Here is a 27,619-nt window from a genome sequence, read left to right on the forward strand (position 1 = left end):
TTTATGGCATTTACATTTACACAGAAAAAGACAATAAGATACTTTAGAGAAAAATATGCGTATTAATGAGAAAAGACCCTGGTCTGGGGGCTCAGACTGAGCAGGGCCCACATGGTACAGTGGACCAGCCATTTTGTACAGCTGTTCATTAACCTCTCAGCATTCTCATCTTGGGGATATTGGAAAGGAGAAGACTACAATAACAGGACTGAATCACTGGGGACGCAAACAATTCTGCTTTGTAATGTTTTTTTCACAAGAGTCGGGCATGCAAACGGGAATATATTTTCCTATCTTCCTAAGAGAGAAGTAAAAACCACAGAAGCAGTCGGAGATGATGATGAACTCAGAGTAGTGACTACAAAGGGAATAATTTCCCCAAGGTTGTCAGAGGTCAAGTAACACTGCTCAAGGAAAGCACTGTTCACATAGCAGCCCATGGCAGGTGGATTGATGCAGAAAACAAGGGACGCAGACAAAAAGGCAAAGACATGGTAAGGGAAAACTAGGTCAGAGACCTATAGGCCACCAGGCAGTAATTTAGAATTTTGTGAGACACTTCTACTTTGGGGATTCCTAGAGTCACAAGCAGAATAAGAGCTTAAGGCTTTTATTTTTGGTGGGTGATGTCTTGTGATCCAAGAAATTGGAGACAAACTGCTAAAATGCCTTTCCTATGATCCTTCAGCCAATATATTTTAGGGCACATTTGTTTACACTAAGTAAAATCTCTGGTAAATATCATTATCATCAAGTATTGGTCTCTTCCCTGACAATTCTATAACTCATTTGGTAAAAGTAGGAAAATGGTTTTAGAGTACCAATTTTTATTAAAACAGGAGTTTTTGTATTTTAAAGAGCCATATTTCTGGGTGAGAAGCAGAAATGAATTTTGGTTGCTTAATGTAACCTCTATTTTTTCTTCCACTAAAAGCCAGAGTTGCATTCAACTAACCAAACTAAATTTCCACATTTTTTTTTGTAAAGCCCTGTTTGCTTACTGTTAGTCCAAATGTGCTAAAAATTGCCAGCCTTCTACCTTCTTTTGTTGCAAGTAAACTTGCCCTAGCAAGTGAATTTAGGGATTATTATACTTTTTCCATTACAAGCTGTTTGTGTAAACCTTTCTACATTGTCAAAATAAAGACTTTGTTGAAGGAAAGTGAAATAGAAAAGGACTAAAAAAATAAAGTTGATGGATTACCTCAGTATTTCCCAGAAGAAATTTTTATTCTCTTATGTTTGGTAGTTTCTTATCTCAGTGGACTATACCTCTACTTTTTATCAATTACCTGAGGGGCACTTCTGTGCAAATACTTTCAATTCTATAGAGTCTTCCCGCAGATCTCCCTGTTACCTTTGGCTCTTTATCTCTGGATTCTATCAGATGCTTTCAAGAGAACTATTCTGCAGCCGACTCTCCAAACCTGAACACTAGACTGTTTCAGATCATTTTTTCTGTGAAATAGCTAAGAATCCCAAGATACCTATTTGAAAAGCAAGCACCATTTTGTAAAGGCAGGAAACTCTCTTTGATTCACTCACAATAAGAAATCTTTCTATAACGTTTTATTTTTATTAATTTGTGTTTTTTTGCAAAATTTCTATGGGGTGAGATATATGTGTGTGTGTGTGTATATATAGAGAGAGAGAGAGAGAGAGACAGAGAGAGACAGAGAGAGACAGAGAAAGACAGAGAGTCAGAGACAGAGACACAGAGTCAGGTTATCTATTCATTGTTGATGACTAAACTTTAAATACAACATTCTCTACTGTTAAAAATGAGTAGCATTTAAAATATATGTATTTCTGTGAAGCTGAGGTTTTTAAATTGGTGTCTTCAGTCATTCCAGAGCTTCATGGATATAAGAAATCCATGAACTGAGATAGAAAAAAAATTACATATTTGTCCCCTACTGATATTTAGCCTTTATTTATTTATTTTTTCAATTAGAAATGTGGATAATAAATCACTGCAGTATTTGCAGTACTTTGTTACCCATAGAAATCGTACATGTTTTTCTTTTCCTATCCCATTAGAGATACTGTACTGTATATATGTTTTACATTCATCACCATTTTGTAATCATAATTATTAGATTCCTTCCTGCTAAAACATACTAACGTATTTAATAATGATGCACTCATATTACTATACCATATAATTTTAAAATAATTTTATAACTTCATTTCAACATATTTGTGTTTCTTTTTATTCTAATATTTTACTTTAAGGATTTTAAAAGGCCCTGTGAAAGAAGCTAAAGGTGTCATACAACCTCCAGAAGAGTCCACATATAAATAAATAAATAAATAAATAAATAGATGTAAACATCCAGTGCAAACTTACAGAAGTCTAAGAAATCTTAGATTCTTGATATTCTTAAGAAAAGTAAAATGATAATAAAAATTCTTCATATGGTGATTCCAGTTAGTAAAGACTTTTCATTTGTCTGCTATTTGCATGTTATTGCTCCAGTGACTAGAAAAAAATGTGGTGAAGAAAATAGGCACAGATAGACTACATTTAACTTTGCAATCATGAATTTCATATTTTAGTATGAGACAAAAATAGGTAAATTTTTTAATTACTATAATAAAATGTGTTAGACTGTGTATTCTTGTCCCTCAGTGCTATCTTCAGTAGTGTTGTTGTGTTTCTTCCCACTCCCCCACCCCCTGCCCCAGCAGCATTTCCATTTCACCTTTTCTGCCTCTGTTGAAATTCTCCATCTATTTTCCACACTCCACTAGGCAGTTTACCATATTAATCACAGTTGTTACAAATTAGCTCCCTGTGCATTCCTACATAGGGGTCATCTCTGAGTCTGGTCCTGTTGATTGCTTTGTCTTTTGGTAATACAATTTTTCCCCTTATTTCTTTCAAGAGTTTTATATTTTGTGATTGAATCTTTGAACTTTTCATGTTGAACAGTGGAACTGAGTGTCAGGTTCAAGGACAGCTTTAATTTTGTAGTTTATCTGGATTTTTTTTTAACACCTAAAATAGAGTATAATTGTTTTACATTGTTGTGTTAGTTTCTGCTGTATAACAAAGTGAATCAGCTATACATATACTTAGATCCCCATATCCCCTCCCTCTTGAATCTCCCTCCCTCCCTCCTTATCCCACCCCTCTAGGTGGACACAAAGCACCAAGCTGACCTCCCTGTGCTATGTGGCTGCTTCCCACTAGCTATCTATTTTACATTTGGTAGTGTATATATGTCCATGCCACTCTCTCACTTTGTCTCAGCTTCCCCTTCCCCTTCCCCGTGTCCTTAAGTCCATTCTCTATGTCTGTGTCTTTATTCCTGTCCTGCCCCTAGGTTCTCCAGAACCTTTTTTTTTTTTTTTTAGGTTCCATATATATATGTGTTAGCATACAGTATTTGTTTTTCTCTTTCTGGCTTACTTCACTCTGTATGACAGACTCTAGGTCCATCCACCTCACTACAAATAACTCAGTTTCTTTTCTTTTTATGGCTAAGTAATATTCCATTGTATACATGTGCCACATCTTCTTTATCCATTGATCTGTCAGTGGACACTTAGTTTGCTTCCATGTCCTGGCTATTGTAAATAGTGCTTCAATGAACATTGTGGTACATGACTCTTTTTGAATTATGGTTTTCTCAGGGTATATGCCCAGTAATGGGATTTCTGGGTCATATGGTAGCTCTATTTTTAGTTTTTTAAGGAACCTCCATACTGTTCTCCATAGTGGCTGTATCAATTTACATTCCCACCAACAGTGCAAGAGGATTCCCTTTTCTCCACACCCTCTCCAGTATTTACTGTTTGTAGATTTTTTGATGATGGCCATTCTGACCAGTGTGAAGTGATACCACATTGTAGTTTTGATTTGCATTTCTCTAATGATTAGTGATGCTGAGCATCCTTTCATGTGTTTGTTGGCAATCTGTATATCTTCTTTGGAGAAATGTCTGTTTAGGTCTTCTGCCCATTTTTGGATTGGGTTGTTTGTTTTTTGATATTGAGCTGCCTGACCCGCTTGTATATTTTGGAGATTAATGCTTTGTCAGTTGCTTCATTTGTAAATATTTTCTCACATTCTGACGGTTGTCTTTTTGTCTTGTTTATGGTTTCCTTTGCTGTGCAAAACTTTTTAAGTTTCATTAGGTCCCACTTGTTTATTTTTGTTTTTATTTCCATTTCTCTAGGAGGTGGGTCAGAAGGATCTTGCTGTGATTTATGTCATAGAGTGTTCTGCCTATGTTTTCCTCTAAGAGCTTTATAGTGTCTGGCTTTACGTTTAGGTCTTTAATCCACATGCAAATCAATCAACATGGTACACCATATTAACAAATTGTAGGATAAAAACCATATGATATCAATAGATGAAGAAAAAGCTTTTGACAAAATTCAACACCCATTTATGATAAAAACTCTCCAGAAAGTAGGCATAGAGTGAACTTACCTCAAAATAATAAAGGCCATATATGACAAACATACAGCCAACATCGTTCTCAATGGAGAAAAACTGAAAACATTTCCACTAAGATCAGGAACAAGACAGGGTTGCCCACTTTCACCACTATTATTCAACATAGTTTTGGAAGTTTTAGCCACAGCAATCAGAGAAGAAAAAGAAATAAAAGGAATCTAAATCCGAAAAGAAGTAAAGCTGTCACTGTTTGCAGTTGACATAATACTATACATAGAGAATCCTAAAGATGCTACCAGAAAACTACTAGAGCTAATCAATGAATTTGGTAAAGTAGCAGGATACAAAATTAATGCATAGAAATCTCTTACATTCCTATACACTAATGATGAAAAATCTGAAAGAGAAATTAAGGAAACAATCCCATTTACCATTGCAAGAAAAAGAATAAAATACCTAGGAATAAACCTACCTAAGGAGACAAAAGACCTGTATGCAGAAAACTATAAGACACTGATGAAAGAAATTAATGATGATACAAACAGATGGAGAGATATACCATGTTTTTGGATTGGAAGAATCAACATTGTGAAAATGACTATACCACCCAAAACAATCTACAGATTCAATGCAATCCTTATCAACCTACCAATGGCATTTTTCACAGAACTAGAACAAAAAATTACACAATTTGTATGGAAACACAAAAGACCCCGAATACCCAAAGCAATCTTGAGAAAGAAAAATGGAGCTGGAGGAATCAGGCTCCCTGACTTCAGACACTACTACAAAGCTACAGTAATCAAGACAGTATGGTACAAGGCACAAAAACAGAAATATAGATCAATGGAACAGGATAGAAAGCCCAGAGATAAACCGACGTGCATATGGTCACCTTATCTTTCATAAAGGAGGCAAGAATATACAATGGAGAAAAGACAGGCTCTTCAATAAGTGGTGCTGGGAAAACTGGACAGCAACATGTAAAAGAATGAAGTTAGAACACTCCCTAACACCATATCTGGATTTTATTGTTGTGTAAGTAGGGGTGGTGCTCTTTCCAAAATTCCATATGTTGAACCAGAAAAAATTTTTGAGCATAGTAGTGACAGGTTCTGATTTATCTCTGTTAAAAGATAACTCCTGTCGTTTTATGGAGAATGTCAAGCAGAAACTGAAGAAATAAGTCAGCAGGATACTGCAATAGTTCAGAGAATGGTTGAGTATATGAAAAGTTGTCAAATTCATGTTGTAATTTAAAGAACTGAGAGGATTTTCTCATGGATTAATGTTGGTTGTATGAGAGTGGAGTAAAGAAAATTTCCAGGCAAATGTCCTGACTAATTAGATGGACTGTGGTGACATTTACTGAGATAGAACATAATGCGTAAGGAGAAAATATTTCCCAGGAGCAGGGATAGAGGAAGAGTGAATCATCCATTCACTTATTCACTGAATAATTGTTACAATTTTATTTCATTTGACATGTTAGAGGCCACCTAGGTGAATCAGAAATATGGTCTTTATCCTTAAAGCATGAATGCTATAGGACTATAAGTATTAAACCACAATTAAGTGTGACAAATTATAAGGCAGACCTAAATCAGTATATTATGCGAACACACAGTAGGAACACTGATCTTGTTAGAGTCTAAATGTTGTTCCTCAAGGTATAAGGAATGAAACTAAAGACATGAAATTAAAAATGTTCATTCAAGTACTTAACATTTTAAATATGAAATTAAAATTAAGGATGACAATTCTCTACTTCATTTTTTCAATACTTCCCGATTATCAAAGATTTAAATATCTTACTCTTAACACACATCTTTTCCTTATCTGACCTTGTTTTACATTTATACTTCAAAACTACCAAAGTTCACTCCTCTCTCTCTTCCGCACTTTGTCATATGATATATTCTCTAGTAGAAGTGGCTCCTCCTCCTCATCCCCAGTTCCAGGTACCATCTGGTAAAATAAGCCTTAACCTAAAATAATCAACTCAAATTTTGATCTCATAGAAGCTTTCTTGCAACACTACAGAAAGGATTGGCATACCCTCCTCTCTGTCCTTTAATTTCTTATACTGATTTTCTAACCTTTTTTCATTGTATGTTATTACTTCCTCATTCTTATAAATGAATTACCTAGATAACTTAGAATTAAAAGGAAGTATTGACTTTGACATGCTTGGTACAATCGACATTGCTCTAGAGGCATCCTACAATGTCACTTGGATAAGTGTGCACACATTACCAGGAAAGGGAGTAAAAGTGTTGGCAAGTAGGGGAAATATGTTTGTAATGGAAGGACAGGAAAACAGGGAACATGAAACTAAGATGGAATTTCTTGAGGTAAAAAATAAATGTGTTGATGATTTTTCTATTCCCAGAATCTGACACAGGAAGTGATTCTCTCAGAAGGTTCCCGTTGACTTTCACGTCTCTTAGCGCTGTTAAGCCAAAATATTATCTCTCCACCACCTATCAACTTATAATTTTAAGTTTTTATTTTACATTATTTATACATCACTAGAATAAGAAGTTATATAGAGAAGTACAAGACACTTTTATAGCAATAATGCATTTAGCTCTTCGCATGTCACAGATGGCATGACTTTATTAGTTGGTTGAATGTGAGAAATGTGTTACCATCTTCTCTTACTATTCAAACCACAGTATTCAAATAGAATTTTTTAAAAGAAAATCTAATGCCGTTTTATTATCTGAAAATTATGACACAAATTCCTTAAGTGAGATTCCACAGGAAACTTATAAACATATATACATATGTGTATATATATATAATCAAGGATAAATATTTGAACAGTGAAGAGATTTGAAGGTCAACTATAATTTCCTAAAATATTTCCAAAGGTACTTCTGGAGATTCAAATAATTATCTAATCGAATTGAGTCTAAGAGAGGCAGAAAGCCTGCCCGGACTTTTCTTTAGTCATCTTTCTGGTAGTTCCGGAGCTGAAGAGAGAGATGTTACCATTAATTACTGGGAAACTGTAGTGTTATATCCTCCTAAAGAATATTGACTTTTCTTTTGAACATTGATGCTTTGAGCTGATTTTTTAATCCGTGTCTTGAAAACTAATTATACACTACCAAATGTAAAATAGTTAGCTACTGGGAAGCAGCAGCATAGCACAAGGAGATTAGCTGGGTGCTTTACAATGACCTAGAGACGTGGGATAGGGAGGGTGGGAGGGAGGCTCAAGAGGGAGGGGATATGGGGATATATGTATGTGTATGGATGATTTCACTTTGTTGTACAACAGAAACTAACACAGTATTGTGAAGCAATTATATTCCAATAAAGATGTATTAAAAAACATAAGAATTGAAGAATATCACATTAATTACTTTTTAGATTGTAATTTTGTATATATGTGAATTTAAACTTGCAGGCTAGCTACACCATATGAACACCTTCATGAAACAAACAAAAATAGAAACTTTACAAATCTTTATTGAATAAGTTATTCTGTTGTCCTAGGGTTTCTCTATAAGATTTTTTGTCAATATTTGTTACTTTCTGTGCTACAAAACAATGAGGTCTTGGAAATTTCAGTAATTAGCTTTGATTACTTGTGGAAAAAAATTCTGTGTGTGTGTGTGAGAGAGAGAGAGACAGACAGACAGACAAGAGACAGAGACAGAGACAGAGACTGAGAGAATGAGTGTGATACCCTGGGCTCGGTTCAAGGATTCATTTATAGTGGACATACGTTTTTATTTATTACACATTTTCAGTTCAATTAGGCTTCCACATTTCAGAAACTTCTGACTATACCAAATTCTTCATAATCATAACAATTCATAACTTGATAGCAGGGGACAGATTTTTTTGTATTCTCTCTCACTTTCTGTGTGTGTGGGTGGTGGGTTGGCTAAAATGAGACTGTTTTCCTTGGTTAGAATGAAAGAAAAAAAAAGATAATTTGCTGTGTAATTCAGGTAAGTATATTACAATTTTCTGTTTTTTCAGAATTGTCATTACCTTTGAATTTAGAAATGGATAAGGGAAATTTAAAAATTAACAAACATTTATTCCTTCAATACAATAAAATTACATCAGATGCACATTATTTAAAAAGAGTTGCTGATCTGCTCCCACTCAGCTGTGTTTGGGTGTTTTTGTTTGTTTGTTTATGGGTGTCTTGTGCATTATTTTTGCTGTAGCTAAAGGTTTTTCTTCACATGATATAGACATATCTTAGCAGTATTTGGATACCCATCTGACAGAAAAGTATGTGTAATAGGAGGATTATGTATGTATTTATTTAAAATCATCATCAACAACAACAAATCTTCAGGGAAATGTAGTTTCCACAGGGCATTAACCTTGCTCATGGTGTCATATTGCATGGTACATTTTGTCCCTTTGCTGAACTGAATTGCTATTGAGATACCATTTCATGATTCTCAGTTTTTCAAATTTATGCAGGTGTTGTACTGCATGAGAAAACCTGCATTTAGTATGCGAACTGGAATTGCCAAAGGGGGATGACTGCTCTCCTGCTAACTTTAAATAAGTCATGTCACAAATCTCATGTAAGCCTTGTAAAATATTAACACCGGGAGACATTGAAAAAAATCAGGATTACTATGAACCTGGGAAAAGATCTTCCAAATATATATCCAAACTTAATAAAACAAAACCTGAACAAAGTTTTAGTTTTAAAACCAGGTTTATGAAATATTTTCCTGAAGTTTTTATGATAATTAGGAAGGTGACTCAAACAGTAGAGAAAAGCAGGAAGCTTGTGTGTTTTCCAGGAACTTATCCTACACTTTACTTCCCTGTAACCAGAGACTGGCAAATGTTGACATGAAAATGCTCCTAAATTAAAAAAGGGAGTGGTGTAGATAACACATAAACTTTTATTTCAGTCTTCCTTCTTCCTTTCTCTTTTTTTGAATATTAAAGCTTATTTTCAAACATATTAATTAATGGGACCTACACAAAAACTCTTGTATTTATGATAGTATAGCTGTCTTTTTGAAGAAGGTGCTGGCTATAGTTTAAGAAATATTAGTTTAGGGAAGAAAACATACAGTGGAAATTAGTTGTTTTTATTTTTGTTTGTTTATTTTCTATAATAAAAAAGATAAATTGTCAAGAAAATATGGATAAAACCATAACTCAGTATCTAGACCGCGTCTGTTCCCTTTGTTAATTAGCAGAAAAAGGGGGAAAAGAGTGAAGATATAGGAAATTCTGTTATATTGACTAAACCTGATATGCAAGAGAGAGAGAGAGAGAGACCGTGTCAGCCTTATAATTTAAACTATATTTAAGCTAGCTTATTAACAGTCTAGGTTTTGTAAAAATAGGTACATAGATGATAGATAAGTAGATACATACATACACAGATAAACAGGTGTAGATAGATAGATAGACTGAGTGAGCAATAAAAACACCTTTTATCTAAAATAGATTTATTGATAACCTACTATATTATTATATATTATATATTACTATATATTACTATAATATATACTAGATAATATAATATAAAAGTAAGATATAGTCTCTGCCTTCAAGGAAAATATAGTCTTGTTGGGGACATAAGCCATATTTATAAATAGTAAATTGGGTAGACAGGTTATGGGAGAACGTCGAAAGTTAGGCCTAGAATTTTGAACTTGATTCTTAGTGCAAAGGAGAGCCACCAACTCTTATGAACAGGATTTGGCTACTGAAATGATTTGTTTTCAAAAAAAGGAACCTATAAACATTGATTTCCAAATGTGAGGACCATTTTGCATTCATATTTTACTGAAATATTATAATACAATTGATATTGTCAGTCATTTTCTCTTTGAAATGCTCTTATCTCTTAATTTTGGTACCCAGGGTTCTACTTTCTCCTCAAATTTCTTTCACCAATATTTCTTATTCACCTTTATGCGCTCTTCTTTTTCTTTGCAATGTTGATATTTCATTGCAATATTTCTTTCCCATGTTAATATTTCATAGCATTCTTCCCTCAGTTAAAGGCTCCTATTCATCTTGTTCTCCATGGGTGACCAAATAAAATTACCTGAACTCAAATACTAAGTTTTGATGCCTCTCAACTAAGTCTCTGATTTCTCTCATTTAAGCTTTAGATTCACTTATTAAACTGCATGCACATCTTCACTTGGATATCATAAAAATTTTACTATGCTCAATACTGAATTTCTCTTTTCTCAGACAGTGGACATTCATTGTATCTTGACTACCCAACATCAATTTTCCCTTCTTGACAGCATATCAATTTTATTTTGGAGAAATACCTCATTCTCATTTGAGTGAGTTCTTGTCAGTCCAGGGATTCTGCTCTCTCACTACAGAAGTCAAAGGCATTTTTGGAGAATATAAAAGGTTCTCTGCTAGATCTTTTCTTTTACCATCCTGTGTGGTCTAAGGGTGAGCACATGGCTGAAATAATAGACAACTGGATTCTCTCTCTTTGATTTTGAAAGTTGTGATACTGGGACTGAAAACCCAGAGTCTGTTTACGTAAATGGTGTCATCTTTCTTGCATGATTGAGTAGTTCTGTCAGCCCCAGTTCTTTCCCTGGTTTCTATCCAATTTGCACGTCTCCTATTCCAAATAATACTCTTGGGGGTGGGGCGGTCATAGTCATCACCAGGCTCAACTAGGACAGGTAAATCCATATCATGTACGTGGCGGTTGATGGACCTCAGAATGTCTGTTTCCAAGCTTGCTCCATAGGAGTCTCCACAGGGTTTTCTCATAACATAGCAATTAGTTTTCACCAGGGAGAAACTGATCATCATCCAAGAGGGAGCAAGATAGAGTATCTAGGGTGGAAGCCACAGTCTTTACAGCCTAACTGCTGAGATGACCTTTCACCATTTCTGCCTTATTCTATTTATTACAAGTGAATCAACAAATCCAGCCCACACTCAAGGGGAGGAGATTATGTAAAGATGTTAACCACAGGGGAGAGAGATCATCTCATGGGGGCAGCTTAGACGCTATCTACCACACCTTTCAATACATTTCCTTTCTGCTTAAGATAACCAGGATTGCCTTCTATTGCGTATAGCGCTGTGTCTCTAACTGGAAAACTACATCAGTATTACCCTTCTCCTGTATTGCTAAACCTTCTGGTGCCTCTATGGGCCACCAAGGGATCCAATGGGCAAATCTTGGGTTAATGTTTGCCACTTCACTCTCCCATATTCCTATATTCCTAGATCCCAGTTCATGTCCTTCCTTCAGTTTCCCAAACAACATTAGTTGAGAGGAATCTCCATGACCTGGACTTTTCCTCTTTTATTATTTTAATCTTCTGCCTCTAGAATTTATTCTTCTATTTCTACTTTTGATTCATTGAACACCCTACACTGTGCTAGCTTTCCTTTTTGTTCATGTGGTTTTCCCCATTCTCCCAGCTCAACACTAGATTATCCTCCCTGTTCCTGCATTTAGACCCCAGCTTGTTGGGCACCCTACCTAGAAAACCACTTCTTATTTCCCAAGTCTGAGTAAGGTATTTTCATTGTGAACCCACAATGCTATATGAATATCTCTATTATTGTACTTTACACATGTTATTAAAAGGATCTGATAAGTGTTTGTCTTCCCCAGAAGACTGTGAATAGTAACTCTAGTTTTTATGTTAATTTTGGAATCTTCATGTCTTGCACATGTCTCTCTTATACGAGTCTCAAAAGATGATAAATTATATAAACAAATTCTATATCAACCTTCTAGATGATTCAATAAAGATAGTTACATTGAACCATAACTAAAATTAAGTAAAGTTTGAGTATCCGTGGAGAATAAATCATTGAAAATGTCACCACTCTATGTTAGGCTTAGAGCACACATTGAACCGGCAATTTATGAATTCAGAAGTCCACTAGGAAATAAAAATGGAGAATTAGAGCAATTACAGATATTTTTGTCATAATTGGAAACTTTTCACATTATTACCTATGCAACTTATTAATGAAGTAGTTTTATATGACTTACCATAAGTGTTTAGAGCTAGTGAAGACCTAAATATTAGCAGAGGCTCACAAGTAGTTGTGAGTTTTGATGATTAGAGATTGTTGACATTCGATGTGTAAAGCCCAATAGGAATGTTTTATATCAACACAACACAGACACAAAGCAGAGACATATAAGTTTGTGATATAAAAAGGGATATGTGATTATACTCCAATAAAAAATTTAAAAAAACTTTTCAAAAAGTGATATGTGTCATTACTAGGGATTATGTGATACGTAGAGTATGATTTCTGAGTGACGCAGTGGCCATGAGACTTGACTTTGCCTTTTCTTTTTCACTTAAAACACTGACCTGTCTTTATCCACTTTTGTTAATTTCTACCAAGAAACAATGTTCTTAATCTCAACTGAAGTATAAGACACTGGGAAATCATACTTCAGTGGTAACGTTTCTGTAAGAGCTAGCTTTCTGTCAACTTTTTGAGAACTGATTTTTATGTTTTGTAGTCCTTGCCTCTACATGTCCTCCTCCTAAGTAAAAAAGGTTTTTATAATAAAATCTGAAAATCAAAAGTATTTAATCATAGTAGGAGATTTTATCAATATACATATTTAGATTAATTCACCTTTCCTGAAATACTTATCTGCAAATTAAAATTTCTTATCTTTTACCTAACCCCTAATGAACCCTGATCATTTTCCTGCCAATAGACTGGTTTTAGCATCCTTTCTGGAAGTAACATTGAAGTCCGCAAAATAATTTTTAGCTTAATATTTTAAATATTTATACGTATATAATGTTTATTTAATTAGGAATGAAAGCAGCTTTCTAAAATGTCCACAAATGGCAATAGGCTTTTCTCATCTGAGAACATGTATCATTAAAATGAAGCACATTTATGCTTAGTCTATTCAGATTTCAAAATTTGAGTCATTAAGGAGATTCCATTTCATGTTTATACATATTTCTCCATTTTCTTTGAATATGTATTCTTGGTTTTGAAAATGTAATATAGTTTATTTACGGAATAAAGTTGGACTTCCCAGCCTCTACTTATTGTCATCAGTTGAAACACTGGCTATTTTTACTGGAGTTTGCAGCATAAAAATGGACAACACTTTTATTCTTAGAATTTCCTATTTTACCTTTGAAACTGATAATTTTATTCAACCATGCATCCAGATTTTTATACTATTTGGCATATTCTTTCCAGAGCTATAAAAATCTGCTTTTTACATAATGAGACTTCCTTTAATATCCATTAAAAAACCCACGTAGATCATATTATTTTGATAGGTGAGTAACTCAGGGTAATTTATAGCTTCAGGAACACCCAGTACACTTACATATGTGTGTGTGTGTGTGTGTGTGTGTAACTGATTTCCAGCAGTGTAACATCAACTGCTGTTGTTAAGCCATTGTTAATATATTCCTGAGTAGGTATTTGTTTCACTGGTCTAGTTTTCAAGAGTTTCCCACAGAGCTGTAAAATAAACTGCACTCAACACCTTTATTCAGATTCTGGTGCTAACATTTAAATATATATATATATATATATATATATATATATATATATATATATATATATATATATATATATCATGTTAAGAATGTTTTCTGTGTAAAGTAACATTTTCTAAAAAGTAAGAAAAAAATATTTTTACATATTTTATACTCTTTATGCATATGAAGCTCATTGGATCCTCTGGATAAAGACAAAGGACTTGAGTTTGGTAGAATTTGTTCAAATAAAAATATTTTAAGATATTTATTGTGAAAATTTCTATATGTCATCAGAGTATGTTTTAATCAAGCAAATTTAAAACATAGATATTCTTTAACATTTTCAATATTCATGTAAGACACTTCCTTATCTGTTTCCCAGTCCCCTTTCTCTCTTCATCTTCTTCCATCTTTCTTTACTCCTTACATTCCAAAATTCTGAGCATTTAGTGTTGTTCAACATGCAATGTCCATTAATGTCTCTGTATATTTTACTATACTGATTCCTGTGACTTGAATGCTCTGTTTCCAGTTGGCCTCTCCTCTCTGATAATTCAACTTTTAATAACTATGAAATGTAATCTTGAAGGTACCTTTTACAGTTGCCTTAGATTTGGCAACTAGGATTCAAGGATAGAAAAAGAGACATTACATACTCCATCTTCCAAGGAAAGGGTCATCAAATCATTATAACAATTAGTCATAAATATTTCTGAGAAGTTATTGAAAGATTGCCGCAGACTGGCTGCAGAAAGCTAGAAGTTCCTGGCGGTGAGGGGTAAGGAACTGAAAAGCACCAGTATGGGGTCAGAAGGGCCAAGACAACTGATGGTTGCAAGGCAAGTTCATTCAAAGAGCATGAATGTATATATAGGTTTAGTACGGAACGAATACCAGACAACAAATCAGCAAACCTTGTATTTCCACATAATTCTGTCGCCACTATCTATGCGCCATTATCTATGCGCCATTATCTATGCATCACTATCTATGCATCACTATCTATGCGTCAGCATGCCTTATGGGCCATTCTTTGGAGATACAGACTTCCCCCTCAGGGCAGCACGTCCTTCTTCTGGGGAACAACCAGGGGCTCTTAGATCCAGAGCAGGCACCTGGAACGAAACTGGCCGCAAGCCATTTTCCTTTTTTACGCTCAATACCGCAGCGTCAGGAGTGCATACCAAGAAAGAGACAAGCAGTTCTCCGCAAAGCAGAAAGCTGAATAAGCTTACAGCTTGGGGGCCACCACATTTCCCCCTTTTTTATTATTTTTTAAAGCTTGATAATGTAGTTTTAAGCCATGAACATCCTGACGCAAGACAGCGAAGCGCCCCATTACAAATCTAACAATACAAGGTAATAAACCGATCACCAATAAAAGTAGTACACCAATTGATATCAGGCCTGAGAGCCCTCCATGAATCCATTGTATCGGATTTAGCCCTTGTAGTTGATCTAATAATCCTTGAATCAAATTCTGGGGTCCATCTTCGTCCAGGTGGGCCTCTTGAATAGCTTGTATTTCGGCATTTAACTTTTGAATATCAAGGCTAATGTGTCCATCAGTCCATACACTTAATATATGCATTTTTACTTTTTCCCAATCCCATTGTGAATCATTATATAAATGTTGAGTTACACAAATCCAGGTATATTTGGCATGACAAATCAAACGCATTTTTAATTTTAAAGCCATAACTTGATCCCCTATTCCTATTAGAACATTTTTTAATTCATCTACTTCCGTTTTTAGTTGGGTATCAATATGACTTTGTAGGGCTAATGCTACACTAATATTTTTAGATAACTGATTAACATAATGAGCCTGGTGAATAGTTTGTGAAAGAGCAATCCCAGCAGTGGCCGCAGTAGCAGTTAAAGCTGCTAAGGCTAGGATTGCACATATTAGAACACCTATAAATCTCTTTGGTCGTTTTAATGCTTCAGTCAGTTCCAGCCAGGCTTGCATGCCAGTGTTATGATACCATGGTTCAGACAAATTAACAGGTAACATTATATAAGAAGGTTGCTTCATAATCATAACAGATGTAGATCCTTTAACGGGCAAAACACAACTACTAAAGATACAATTAACACAAGTAATATTATAACCTATAGGATTCATAGTGTTTTCTACAATTAAATCTCCAATCAATAAAGCATAAGGAGGAGCGACGCAAGTAATCACCGGTCTATAAGAAAAGGATAAGGCAAGTTTCCAGAATTCCCATTGCTTGTAAAAAACAAGGCTGTTATTATTAACGGGGACAGAAGAAACTAGTATGGTGCCATTATCATAATCTAAAGTACACCAGACAGAGGCTTTAGTCCATGTATCATTACAAACAGGAAAATCAAACTGCGGGAATTCAGAAGCCATAAAAGCAGGAAATTGTAGTCCTGTGACAGTCTTTACGACCGTAATTTGATGTCCAGCTAATAGCGTCCCTTGATTACCTATGGTAGCTTCAATACACAAATAATGTCCAGTATCTTCAATCCTCAAGCGATATATGCATAGAGAATGATCCAACGAAGTATTAGAAGCAAACTTAGTTACTCTAGCATTCATGTGAATGGGAACGTTATCCTTATACCAAAATACAAAGGTGGATAAATCTTCTCGTCTAGGAACAGTCTGTTTGCAAGGAAGACAAATATTAGATCCCACAGCTTTATAATTTTTACGTAAATGAGTAAAAAATTGAGAATTTACAGTGGTTTGGTAAGAAATAGAATGTTCTAAAGCAACAGCCTTAACACAACCAGAATTGGTACTCATAGGACTTAAACAAACAGGGGGAGTATTAAACCAATTAGAGTAATTAACAGAAGTATTAGTAATAGGCAAATTTCCTAGCACTCTTCCAAAAGTAGAATCATTATAGAAAATTGGAAGGTCAGCTTCAGACCATGTAACAGGTTGTAATAAAGGAGGATCGGGTACATAAGCCCAATAAGATTTAGCCTCTATAGGTGGGGCTGCCAATACAGCTATCATGGCTAAAAAAAAGGTAAGAGGAGAGCGAGGATGAGCACTCTCCTCCATAATCCTACGTGCTTGAAATACTAAACATTGCAATTGATACCAAGTAATTTGATTTCGATCTTCCCTCGCCTCCCTGACAAGTTGTCTCCTACTCCGTCGCCGCATTCTTCTCGTCCGCCGGGGGAACCGGTTGGGGTGTGCTGTGGTCGATTGCGAGAGCCTCAGGCGACGCATTCTTCGAGTCAGGGTGTTTATTGGTGATGGCATGATAATGTCGAACCAAGCGCTCCGGGAGCCACCGCGGAGAGTCTGCCTCCCTAGGGAAAACACAAACATGGCCTCGGCCCCATACTAAAACAGGGTCTGGTCCATGCCAAAGGTTAGTCATGGGATCTTTCCATTTAACAAGCGCTTTTTCAGGAGGGGTTCCAGAAAGACCTGTAAACAACCGTTCATAAGGCGTGTGACTAAATGCATCTAAAGTTAAAAAATTTAAAATAAATAAAGCATGATTAAGCATAATCTGAGGAGATCTATCATATTCCCCCTTTTTTATTTTTTGTAATGTAATTTTTAATTGTTGGTTGGCACGTTCTACAATACCTTGACCCTGAGGATTGTAGGGAATGCCTGTTTTATGTGAAATATGGAAAGTTGCACAAAAATTGGCAAAAGCTTTACTCGTATATCCTGGAGCATTATCTGTTTTTAAAGCTTTAGGAATTCCCATAGATGCAAAACAATGAAATAAATGAGTAATTACATATTTAGTAGATTCCCCAGCCAAAGGCGTAGCACATATAAAATTAGAGTAAGTATCAACAGTTACATGAACAAATTGTAATTTACCAAAAGAGGGAATATGAGTAACATCCATTTGCCAAAGATGATGAGGGAGTAAACCCCGAGGATTGACTCCAAATTGTGGAACAGGAAGGTGGGGTAAACATTTAGAGCAGGACTTAACAATGTATCGGGCTGTTTCTCTAGAAATAGAGAATTGTTTTTGAAGCATAGCAGCAGATTGATGATGTAAATTATGTGATTGAGTAGCAAGATCCTGAGGTTGAGATAAACTTAAGGCTATAATCTTTGTATTTTCGTCAGCCAATTGATTTCCCAAAGACAATGGGCCAGGGAGACCTGAATGGGCTCGAATATGTAATATGGCTACAGGAAAGTTATGCTGACGAATAATCTTTTGTAGTTGAAAGAAAGTCTGAAACAATTGAGAATCAACAGTATTGCCAATTATAGCAGTTTCTATGTTACGCAAAATAGTAACCAAATAATGGCTATCTGTATAGAGATTAAAAGAACAATGTGAAAAGATTTGAAAAGCCAAGGAAATCGCATGTAATTTAACTCGTTGGGCAGAGGTATGATCTGTTTGTTCTTTATGAAGTAAGTCATCAGAAATAACCACAGCGATGCCATTGGCAGAACCATCAGTAAAAACATTTGGGGCATTGAGAATAGGAGTTGAACAGATAGTTTTAGGAAAAATAAATAGATGTTGAGTAGCAAAATGAAGGAGCTTATTAGAAGGATAATGATTATCAATAATTCCTGAATATCCAGCAAAAGCAAGAGCCCAAAAATCAGAGACAAATAATAGCCAAGAATATTGATAAGTAGTATAAGGTATAATAATAGAATTTGGTTCATATCCTACCAACTGAATATTTCTTCTACGACCCAATTGAACAAGGGTTGCTATTAACTCATAATAAGGTGTAATGACTTTATTAGGCGTATTTTTCATATGAATCCATTCAAGAATTCCTGTTTCTTGCCATAATAAGGCGGTAGGGGTATGTGACGTAGCACAGATTATTAATAGTATAGGTAAAGAAGGCTCAATTCTAGTTAGCTGAGCAGATTGTATTGCTTTGTTTACAAGCTTGAGTGCTTGTTGAGCTTCAGAAGTTAAAATACGAGGGGAAGAAGGATCAGGACTTCCCTTTAGGATATTAAAAAGAGGCTGTAACTGACCCGTAGTTAATTTTAAAGAAGGTCGCAGCCAATTAATATCTCCTAATAACTTTTGAAAATCATTTAAAGTTTTAAGAACGTCAGTCCGTATCTCTATCTTCTGAGGTGTAATATTATAATTTGTGATATACTTACCAAGATATGAGAAAGGTGGGTTCATCTGTACTTTGTCAGCAGCAATGACTAGTCCTGATCGTGACAAATGACTTTGAAGGGAATTATAAGCCTTAAGTAAAATATGTTTATCAGAATAAGCAAGTAATAAGTCATCCATATAATGAATAAAATATATCTGAGGGAACTGTTTACGAACAGGGGCAATAACTTGAGCTACAAACTGTTGACATAAAGTAGGACTATTAGCCATACCCTGAGGCAGCATTTTCCATTGATAACGTTGCATAGGTTCTATAAAATTTAAAGAGGGTAAGCTAAAAGCAAATCGCAACTTATCAGCCGGAAATAGAGGAATAGTAAAAAAGCAATCCTTAAGATCAATAATAATAATCATATAATTTTTAGGTATGGCTGCAGGAGAAGGCAAACCTGGTTGCAGAGCTCCCATAATTACCATAGTTTGATTAACAGCACGTAAATCTTGCAATAAACGATATTTTCCCGATTTTTTCTTTATAACAAATATAGGAGTATTCCAAGGGCTATTAGACTTTTCTAGTCTGCCCAAAGCAAGCTGTTCATTAATTATATTATGGGCCGCCATTAATTTCTCCTTAGAAAGGGGCCATTGGTCCACCCAGACAGGATTATCAGAAATCCAAGTTATAGGGTCAGCATGTGGTGGAGGAGAATCCAAGGCCCCTAGAAAAAACCCAAGCCTGTTTTATCCTGTTTATTATCAGTCTGTAAGGGTAATTTATTTCCCTGTTGATTTTTTCCCAAACCATTCCTAGGATCATACCCTTGATTTAACAATATATTAGTTACAGTAGGGTTGGGACTAAGCAATAGGATTCCCATTTGTTGTAATATATCTCTTCCCCAAAGGTTAACTGGCAGTCCGGGCAATACGTAGGGTTTGAATATTCCTTGATTACCTTCAGCATCCTGCCAATGTAGGTATTGCGAACTTTGTTGTGGAGAATTAGATTGGCCAATACCTTGCAACTGTGTAATGGTTTGGTGCACGGGCCAATTTTTTGGCCAATGTATAAACGAAATAACAGAAACATCAGCACCAGTATCTAATAACCCAGAAAAAGGCCTTCCATTTATTTTTAATACCAATTGTGGTCTTTCCCTACCAATTTGTTGAATCCAGTAAACTGCATCAGAGGAACCGAAAGCCCCAGTTCCTCTTTTGTTATGTTGTAAAATTTTTCCTTCTGGTATGTATGGAATTAATAGAAGCTGAGCTATTCGCATACCGGGTGTGATAAGAAAAGATCCTTTTGATGTTTGAACCATAACCTTTAATTCCCCTTCATAATCAGCATCAATCACCCCAGGAATAATAGTTAAGCCTTTCATAGACATACTACTTCTTCCAAGGATTATACCAACCGTTCCCTGGGGTAAAGGCCCAAAAGTTCCCGTAGGAAGGGCTTGGGGTCCCATATCCGAGGTTAATAAGAATTGGGTGGAGGCACAGAGGTCCAGTCCTGCACTATTTGGCGTGGCCCTTTGAAGGGAGGAGATTCCATTCCCTGAGGAACAAAGGTCTGAGCTGGAGGCGGTGGAGCAGGTTGTGAGGGGATTATTGACATTGCTCCAATTGTTTGATGGGGCCGGAGCAGGCCCCTCCGGAAGTTTCCCGACAAGGGAGTTCCATCTTTATGAGTCACTGATCGACATTCTTTAGCCCAATGCCGTCCTCTTTTGCATCGGGGACAAATTGTGGGAGGAGGAGATTTACCTTGAGGCACAGAATTTACGATAGGCATATTAGGAGTATCAACAGTACAATTTTTTGCAAAATGACCTGGCTTCCCACATTTAAAACAGTTTTTACTTTTAGCATTTGGGCCAAATCCTGCCTTAGTTAGGGCTGCAGCTATAGTTGCTCCCTGTAAGTAAGATGATCCAATATCAGAACAAACTCGAATATAATCCTCTAAATTTCCTTTCCTTTTCCATGGACGTATAGCTGCTTGACAAATATTATTAGCATTTTCGAAAGCCAATTGTTTGACGATAATTGCTCCAGAAGGACCATCCGATATAATTCTATTAACAGCCTGTAATAATCTAGCCACAAAATCAGCATAAGGTTCATCTGCCCCTTGCCTTATTTTAGCAAGGTCTTCAGTCCTAGTGGAGGCAGGTAAATGTTTCCATGCATGTAGAGCTATATGATTGATCTGAGCATAAGCCACAAAAGGGAAAGCTAATTGATCCTGTAATAACTGATGTTGTCCTTCCCCAATCAACATCTCATAATTTACTAGCACATTATGTGCAGTATTTCTTTCAGCTTGTTCAGCAGCCTTTTCATAATATTCTGATTTCCAAAGTAAATAGTCGCCACCAGTGAGACAAGCACGAGCAATAGATTTCCAGTCTGCTGGAGGCAATGCTTCTGTTGCAATAGTATCCAACATAGTAATAGTGAAAGGGGCTGTAGGCCCATATTGTGCACAGGCTGCTTTTAAATCTTTCAAAACCTTAAAGGAGAGAGGCTGATATTCCCGATTATTTTGTTGTGGATTTTGAGGATTGGGTCGTTCCACCACCGGGCAGCAGAATAAAGGATCCTCCCCTCTATTGAGAGCTCCCCGTACTGCTTGTTGTAAAGGATTAAGCTTAGGAGGGATAGGGACAGAGACATGTAATTGCTGTAACCGCGGAAGAATATTTTCATCAGGATATTTTTCAGCCTCATATTTGGCTTCTTCACCCGCTAAATCAAAAGAAAAGTCATCATCATCAAGTGAATTAACACTTTTTATCCTCGGTGGCAACGGAGGAGCAGTATCTACTGCAGCAACATGTTCTACAGATTTAGCTGTTAATTTTGGAACTGAATCATAAATTGGATTAAAACAATCTCTTATTAAATTCCACAAGCTAAAAATGGAAACTGAAACAGAAGATGGTCCATGAGCTTCATGATATTTAGATAATTCATCTCCTACACGAGTCCAAATTGCTAAGTCCACTGATCCTCCTTCAGGGAACCAAGGACAAGCATCATATACTAATTGCAAAAATTCCAGAAGTTGTGAGGTAGTTACCTTAGTTCCACGGGCTTTTAACATTGAAAGCAAAACCTGAGCAAATAAATCACGCTCCTTAGAGCCCTTTTGTCCCATATTATTTTACTTCTGACTCTTTCTCGAGTTACCGTCCTAAAAACGAAATTATTTGTTGTGGCCACACTATCTCACTCGAGAGTTCTACTTACCTGAAATCTTCCAAAATGCCTCACGCACTCAGGTCCCTGTGCGGGCGCCACTTGCCGCAGACTGGCTGCAGAAAGCTAGAAGTTCCTGGCGGTGAGGGGTAAGGAACTGAAAAGCACCAGTATGGGGTCAGAAGGGCCAAGACAACTGATGGTTGCAAGGCAAGTTCATTCAAAGAGCATGAATGTATATATAGGTTTAGTACGGAACGAATACCAGACAACAAATCAGCAAACCTTGTATTTCCACATAATTCTGTCGCCACTATCTATGCGCCATTATCTATGCGCCATTATCTATGCATCACTATCTATGCATCACTATCTATGCGTCAGCATGCCTTATGGGCCATTCTTTGGAGATACAGACTTCCCCCTCAGGGCAGCACGTCCTTCTTCTGGGGAACAACCAGGGGCTCTTAGATCCAGAGCAGGCACCTGGAACGAAACTGGCCGCAAGCCATTTTCCTTTTTTACGCTCAATACCGCAGCGTCAGGAGTGCATACCAAGAAAGAGACAAGCAGTTCTCCGCAAAGCAGAAAGCTGAATAAGCTTACAGCTTGGGGGCCACCACAAAAGATGATCATACGAGGTCTGTTACTCCAAAACCATCACCCCAGCTTCCCACTCATCTTTCTTTGTCTGCATAGACTGCAGACTGCAGGAAAGAAGAAATGGAGAATCATGTTATGTAAGGATTTCTGAGATAGTTCCTTTCCCACACCCCAGCCAAATCTTGAGATAATCATCCCTTCATACTGAGGTGTCTACAAACAGGGGAAGTAAAACCTTGATCCCTGGCAAGAAGTTTGATAAACTGGGGAATTAGCAGTTTAACCAAGCCGGGGAGAGTATGGAGAGAGTGTCCTTAGGAGAGCTTGATATGTATCACCTGTTTTGGTCATGACTATGACCACAGAGCCTGGTGCCTGCTTTTTGCTGGAGTTATTCGTGCATGAAATGTTGGTTTAAGCAGCCCAAACCATCAGTATGAGAAGGGATCATCATCAAACTTTGAATTGTTAACAGTCTATAAGAGGAAGAAGTAGAGGATCTTGGGAAGTCTCTGTGAATTTTCTTATTTAAGAAAATACTCAAGAATACTTTCCTTGTGGATGTATTGTTGTTCATAAACATTTTCTTATAGAAAATATGCAAGAATATTTCAAAGTATTTTTGTGAATGTATTCTTCACATACATCTTTTTCTGAGCTTATTAAAAATTATTTGGTTAATATATTCTAAGTATATTGTCAACAAATAGAGTCAAATTATATTCCTATATTCCAATAATGCATTTATTAAATATACTTCTTGAATTTTTATTGAATAATATATTTTTTGAGTTTTATACCTATGATGGATATATTATTTGTATATATTCTTTGTCTCTGGACGAAGAAGCAGAGATCTAGGATAGAGACTAATTAACAATACTTAAAATGCTATTATTAAAAAAGAGAGAAAATTGGATATTAGAAATTAGGAGAGGTTTTCCTAGAATCAAATCCTGCCCCTATCTCCCTTTCAAAGAGTTTGGAGTTACACGCCTGGTGAAAATCTGACTACATTTTCTTATCCACTCCACACTCCAAGTACAAGCATGCATAGCCCTGGGGGGAGGGCAGGAGATGGAATTTGAGTCAAGGTTGAGATTGGTATTTTCATCCAAGCTTTAATCACCACCTTGGGAAGAGGGACAAGGGGGAAACTTGGTCTCATCTAGTGAAGGGCCTGAGCTTCAGAAAGTGAAAAAACTCAATACTTATCTATCTCTTCCCTAATTTTGTGACTTAGTCATATTATTTTTCTTTCTTAGAGTTTTACTTATGTAAGAAAATTGTATCATTAATTCTGTACTAGCTAGACACATTTGACACATGGTTGGTGCTCAAATTCTTTTTCTTAATCTCTTTTTTGGTACAGATTTTCTTGGCATACTTCCTTTCTGGCAATTAATTTTTTGTCTTTATGAACCTCCATTTCTCTTTGCTTATTATCACAACTTGCATCATTATCGTATTGTAGTCTAATAATTACTAATTACAAAATTTTTGCTCTCACGATGTTAGCTATTTGACTGAAGTTACAGCACCTTTGTTATCATGGTCTCCCCACTTCCCAGCACAGTTGCTGGCATATATTAATTCAATTCAAATCCCCAAATAATATTGTCTGCTTGCTGTGTTCTAGGCTTTTGGTGATACAGAAGTCAAAAGCGAAAGTGTCTCTTACAAAGCAGAGTGAAGAAGACAAGCAAATCTATAGAAAACTTTAATAGATAGACATGTGCTAAAGGAATATGGTTGTTCAGAAGAAAGCCTTGCTCAGACTAGTGACAATAACCCAATTTCAACATACAGCATGCACATTTCTCATATTTCTTATAAAACTAATACACATCTGAATCTTGAATATAGGTAGGGATTAGACAGTTGAAAAAGTAAAAGGATATTTTAGGTCAAGGATTGGCCGAAATTTTCTATAAAGGAAGGGATGGATAGTAAATATCTTAGAATCTGAAGGTCATACAGACTCTATTGCAGCCACTCAACTCTGCCATAGTAGTGCAAAAGCAGACATAGATGATACATAGGGAATGTGTTTGGCTATGTTCCAATAAAACTGCAAAAACAGATAAAACTCTGAGTCCTGTTTTAGGCAAAGATACTAGTATATATGAGTAGATAAATATGGTTTGCAGAGGGATCTAAAAATAGTTGGCTATTAATGGTAATTATTGTGGAAGTTTAAGAAGTAATGAGTTGAATTTCACAGAGAAGGAAGAACAGGATAAATTTTATTTGTTGTGTTACTTCAAGCAGTTTGGACTTTTGCCAATCAATCAGAGTGAGGAAGGATAGGTAAAAAGTAAATGACGATGTTTGAAGCACAATCACCTAGGAGAATTTTGAAATAAATAATTTTTAATACTATGCCATATAATAATGGGAAAAGGAATGGGGTAGACTGAGAGGGCAATTGTTAAAATTTTTCTCTTGCTAAGCTTTTCCATTTGAGAACCACCACAATGTGTGCCAGGCTGACAGTGAGGAGTTTAATTCAGGGTTATGGCATAGCCACACTTTCTTTCAGGTGTATCATTCTTGAGACCTTATGGAAATTTATTTAAGGGGGCACATGGAGAAAGAAAAATTATGTGATGGTCCAAGAGAAAGATGATGAGAAATTTTATAGGATACTGATGGTGATGAAGGTGAGGACAAGCAAAAATTAATGCTTTGGAGACAAATTTTGCTGAATGGGTAATTCATAATCAGCAGGGAAGATTGAAACAACACTGCAAGGTCTCTGTATTTTAACTGGACCTAATTATTAGATATTCAAGAGGTAAAAAATTCAGGAATAAAGAAATTGGGTATATATGTGTGCAGGAAACTCACATCATTGTTGAAAATGTTGATTATTTTCATATCATTATTGAAAGTTTTGATTATTTTCATTTTTAGACAAGTTAAAAATAAATATATAACCATAAAATTAATGCCCTTCAATAGGAAAAATGTGGGGTTTTTCACCATTTTCTGGAGGAATTGCATGCTTGATTTTTCTGTGAACTCTTGATCTTTGAAGTAAGAATTAAGGCTGGTGATATACTGTGCTTACATGAAATCTGTATTTTTTTGAAGAAATTATAGACTTCACTTGGGGCAATATCAGTGTTGAATTATCAGTCGCTTCCCATGCAAAGATAATTGTTGCATCGCGTCTAAATTCTGACATGTTTTTCTCTGCAGGAGAGAGAGTGAGGGAGAGAGAGAGGGGAGAGAGAGAGAGAGAGAAGAGAGAGAGCACTATGGGGTAATGAGTCAAAGGAGTTTGAAGAATGACTTTAGCTATATTCGCATGTGGCTAATTGTACGTTTTCAGGGGCAGAAACTTGACAGTAACTTAAAGAAATCTTGTGATTTTGTACATAACTATTTTGACATATGCCTCTAGGTCGATGCCACTAAAATATTTGGTTTCTTCCTTCCTTGGCAGCACACAGCTCTCCAGTGCTAAGCATGACAAGAGTGATTGGTAGGGGGTCTTTCAAAGGATTTAGAGCCATCACTGAGGGAAGAGTGAGAAGGAAATGCCATTTATAAGATCCAAAGAAGAACAAAATCCCCATTAGGAATTGAGAGTTGAACATCATTTTATCGGTGTCTCCTCTCTAGTCTCATATATCACTTGAAATGTATTGAGACTTCAAGCACAAGGTGGGAGAGGGTGCGATTAAGGGTCTAACAACCTTACGTATCCTTTCTAGGAAGTTTCCAGGGAGGATAACTAAGATTCCGATTCATCTGGATTTTTCTCTGTAGTTATTATTCTGGGATCATGCAAATCATACAAGTGCTTACACTGTACTTATTATTTACATTATAAATGTAAATTATATTTACATTTGGCAAAGTTGCTTAAAAGCATGATCTATACTGGGAATGTCTCAAAAGTCACAGGATAGTGTCAGAGACCAGTATGGGTAAACTTTTCTATCTCAGTCAGTCTATACATCACCAGTCATTGAAAGCAGAAGAAAAGTTGGGTACTCTCTGCACACTGTATTTTCATTGTTTTTGCATTTTTCAGGATTTAGATAATAGGGCATTTATCACTTCCTTTTTTCCTTTAATGTGTTTATCTTGAAGATTTTAAAAAAAAGTTTTATCCATATCTACAGTAATGAGGTCATTTGAATTATAAGTCTGTTTCTATCCATTTTACATATTTATTAACACTCTAATTTAGAAGCAACATAAAATTACACATGATTTTAAAAACTTCTCTTTTTGTAATTTAATATCATATTAACTGAAAATTCAGGGAATTAGTTTAATATAGATTTAAATCTATAAATCTAGGGATACATGATCAGTTATAAGAAAAGTAAAGAAAGTATATAAAGGTAAAGCATATGATTAATTTAGCTGGGATGTCAGGGTTCAAATGCCTGGCATTCCAAGCAAAGAACTTGAGTAAGCTATAAACTCAAGTAAGTTATTTTACCTCTCTCTGCCCTGGGTTACTCATTTATATAATCAGCTACTTCTCGTTAATGTAATGTAGATTTAATGAGTTATTAAATATAAATCACTTAGAAAACTATACAGTACATATTAAGTAATGAATAAATGTTAGTTAGGTATTTTCAACTATTACCTATTAATATCCTTTTCTCATAAAAAGTAATTTTGAAAAAAACCCATTTTCTATATTTCTTCTATTGTTTTCCATGGCATATAAATGTAATAGAGCTTATAAAAGTGACTAGGGTATGCACAGGTATTAATGCTCTAATATAGAAAACATTCTGTTTCAGAAAGAAATTAATCTACACTGTTTTCATGCAAACTTTCATACAATGATT

General features: G+C 35.7%; 1 pseudogene across 1 annotated transcript in view; it reads right to left on the bottom strand.

Moving 5' to 3' along the window:
* The window catches only part of LOC309628682 (ribosomal protein S6 kinase beta-1 pseudogene), a 38,474-nt pseudogene extending 23,852 nt beyond the window's left edge, over positions 1–14,622 (bottom strand). Inside the window, exon 1 of the transcript in view lies at positions 1–14,622. This exon is cut by the window's left edge and continues 23,852 nt beyond it. The product of the transcript in view is annotated as a ribosomal protein S6 kinase beta-1 pseudogene (transcript).
* Positions 14,623–27,619: the final 12,997 nt, after the last annotated feature.

The sequence above is a fragment of the Balaenoptera borealis genome (assembly GCF_965194805.1).
Source record: "Balaenoptera borealis genome assembly, chromosome: 5".
Lineage (NCBI taxonomy): Eukaryota > Metazoa > Chordata > Mammalia > Artiodactyla > Balaenopteridae > Balaenoptera > Balaenoptera borealis.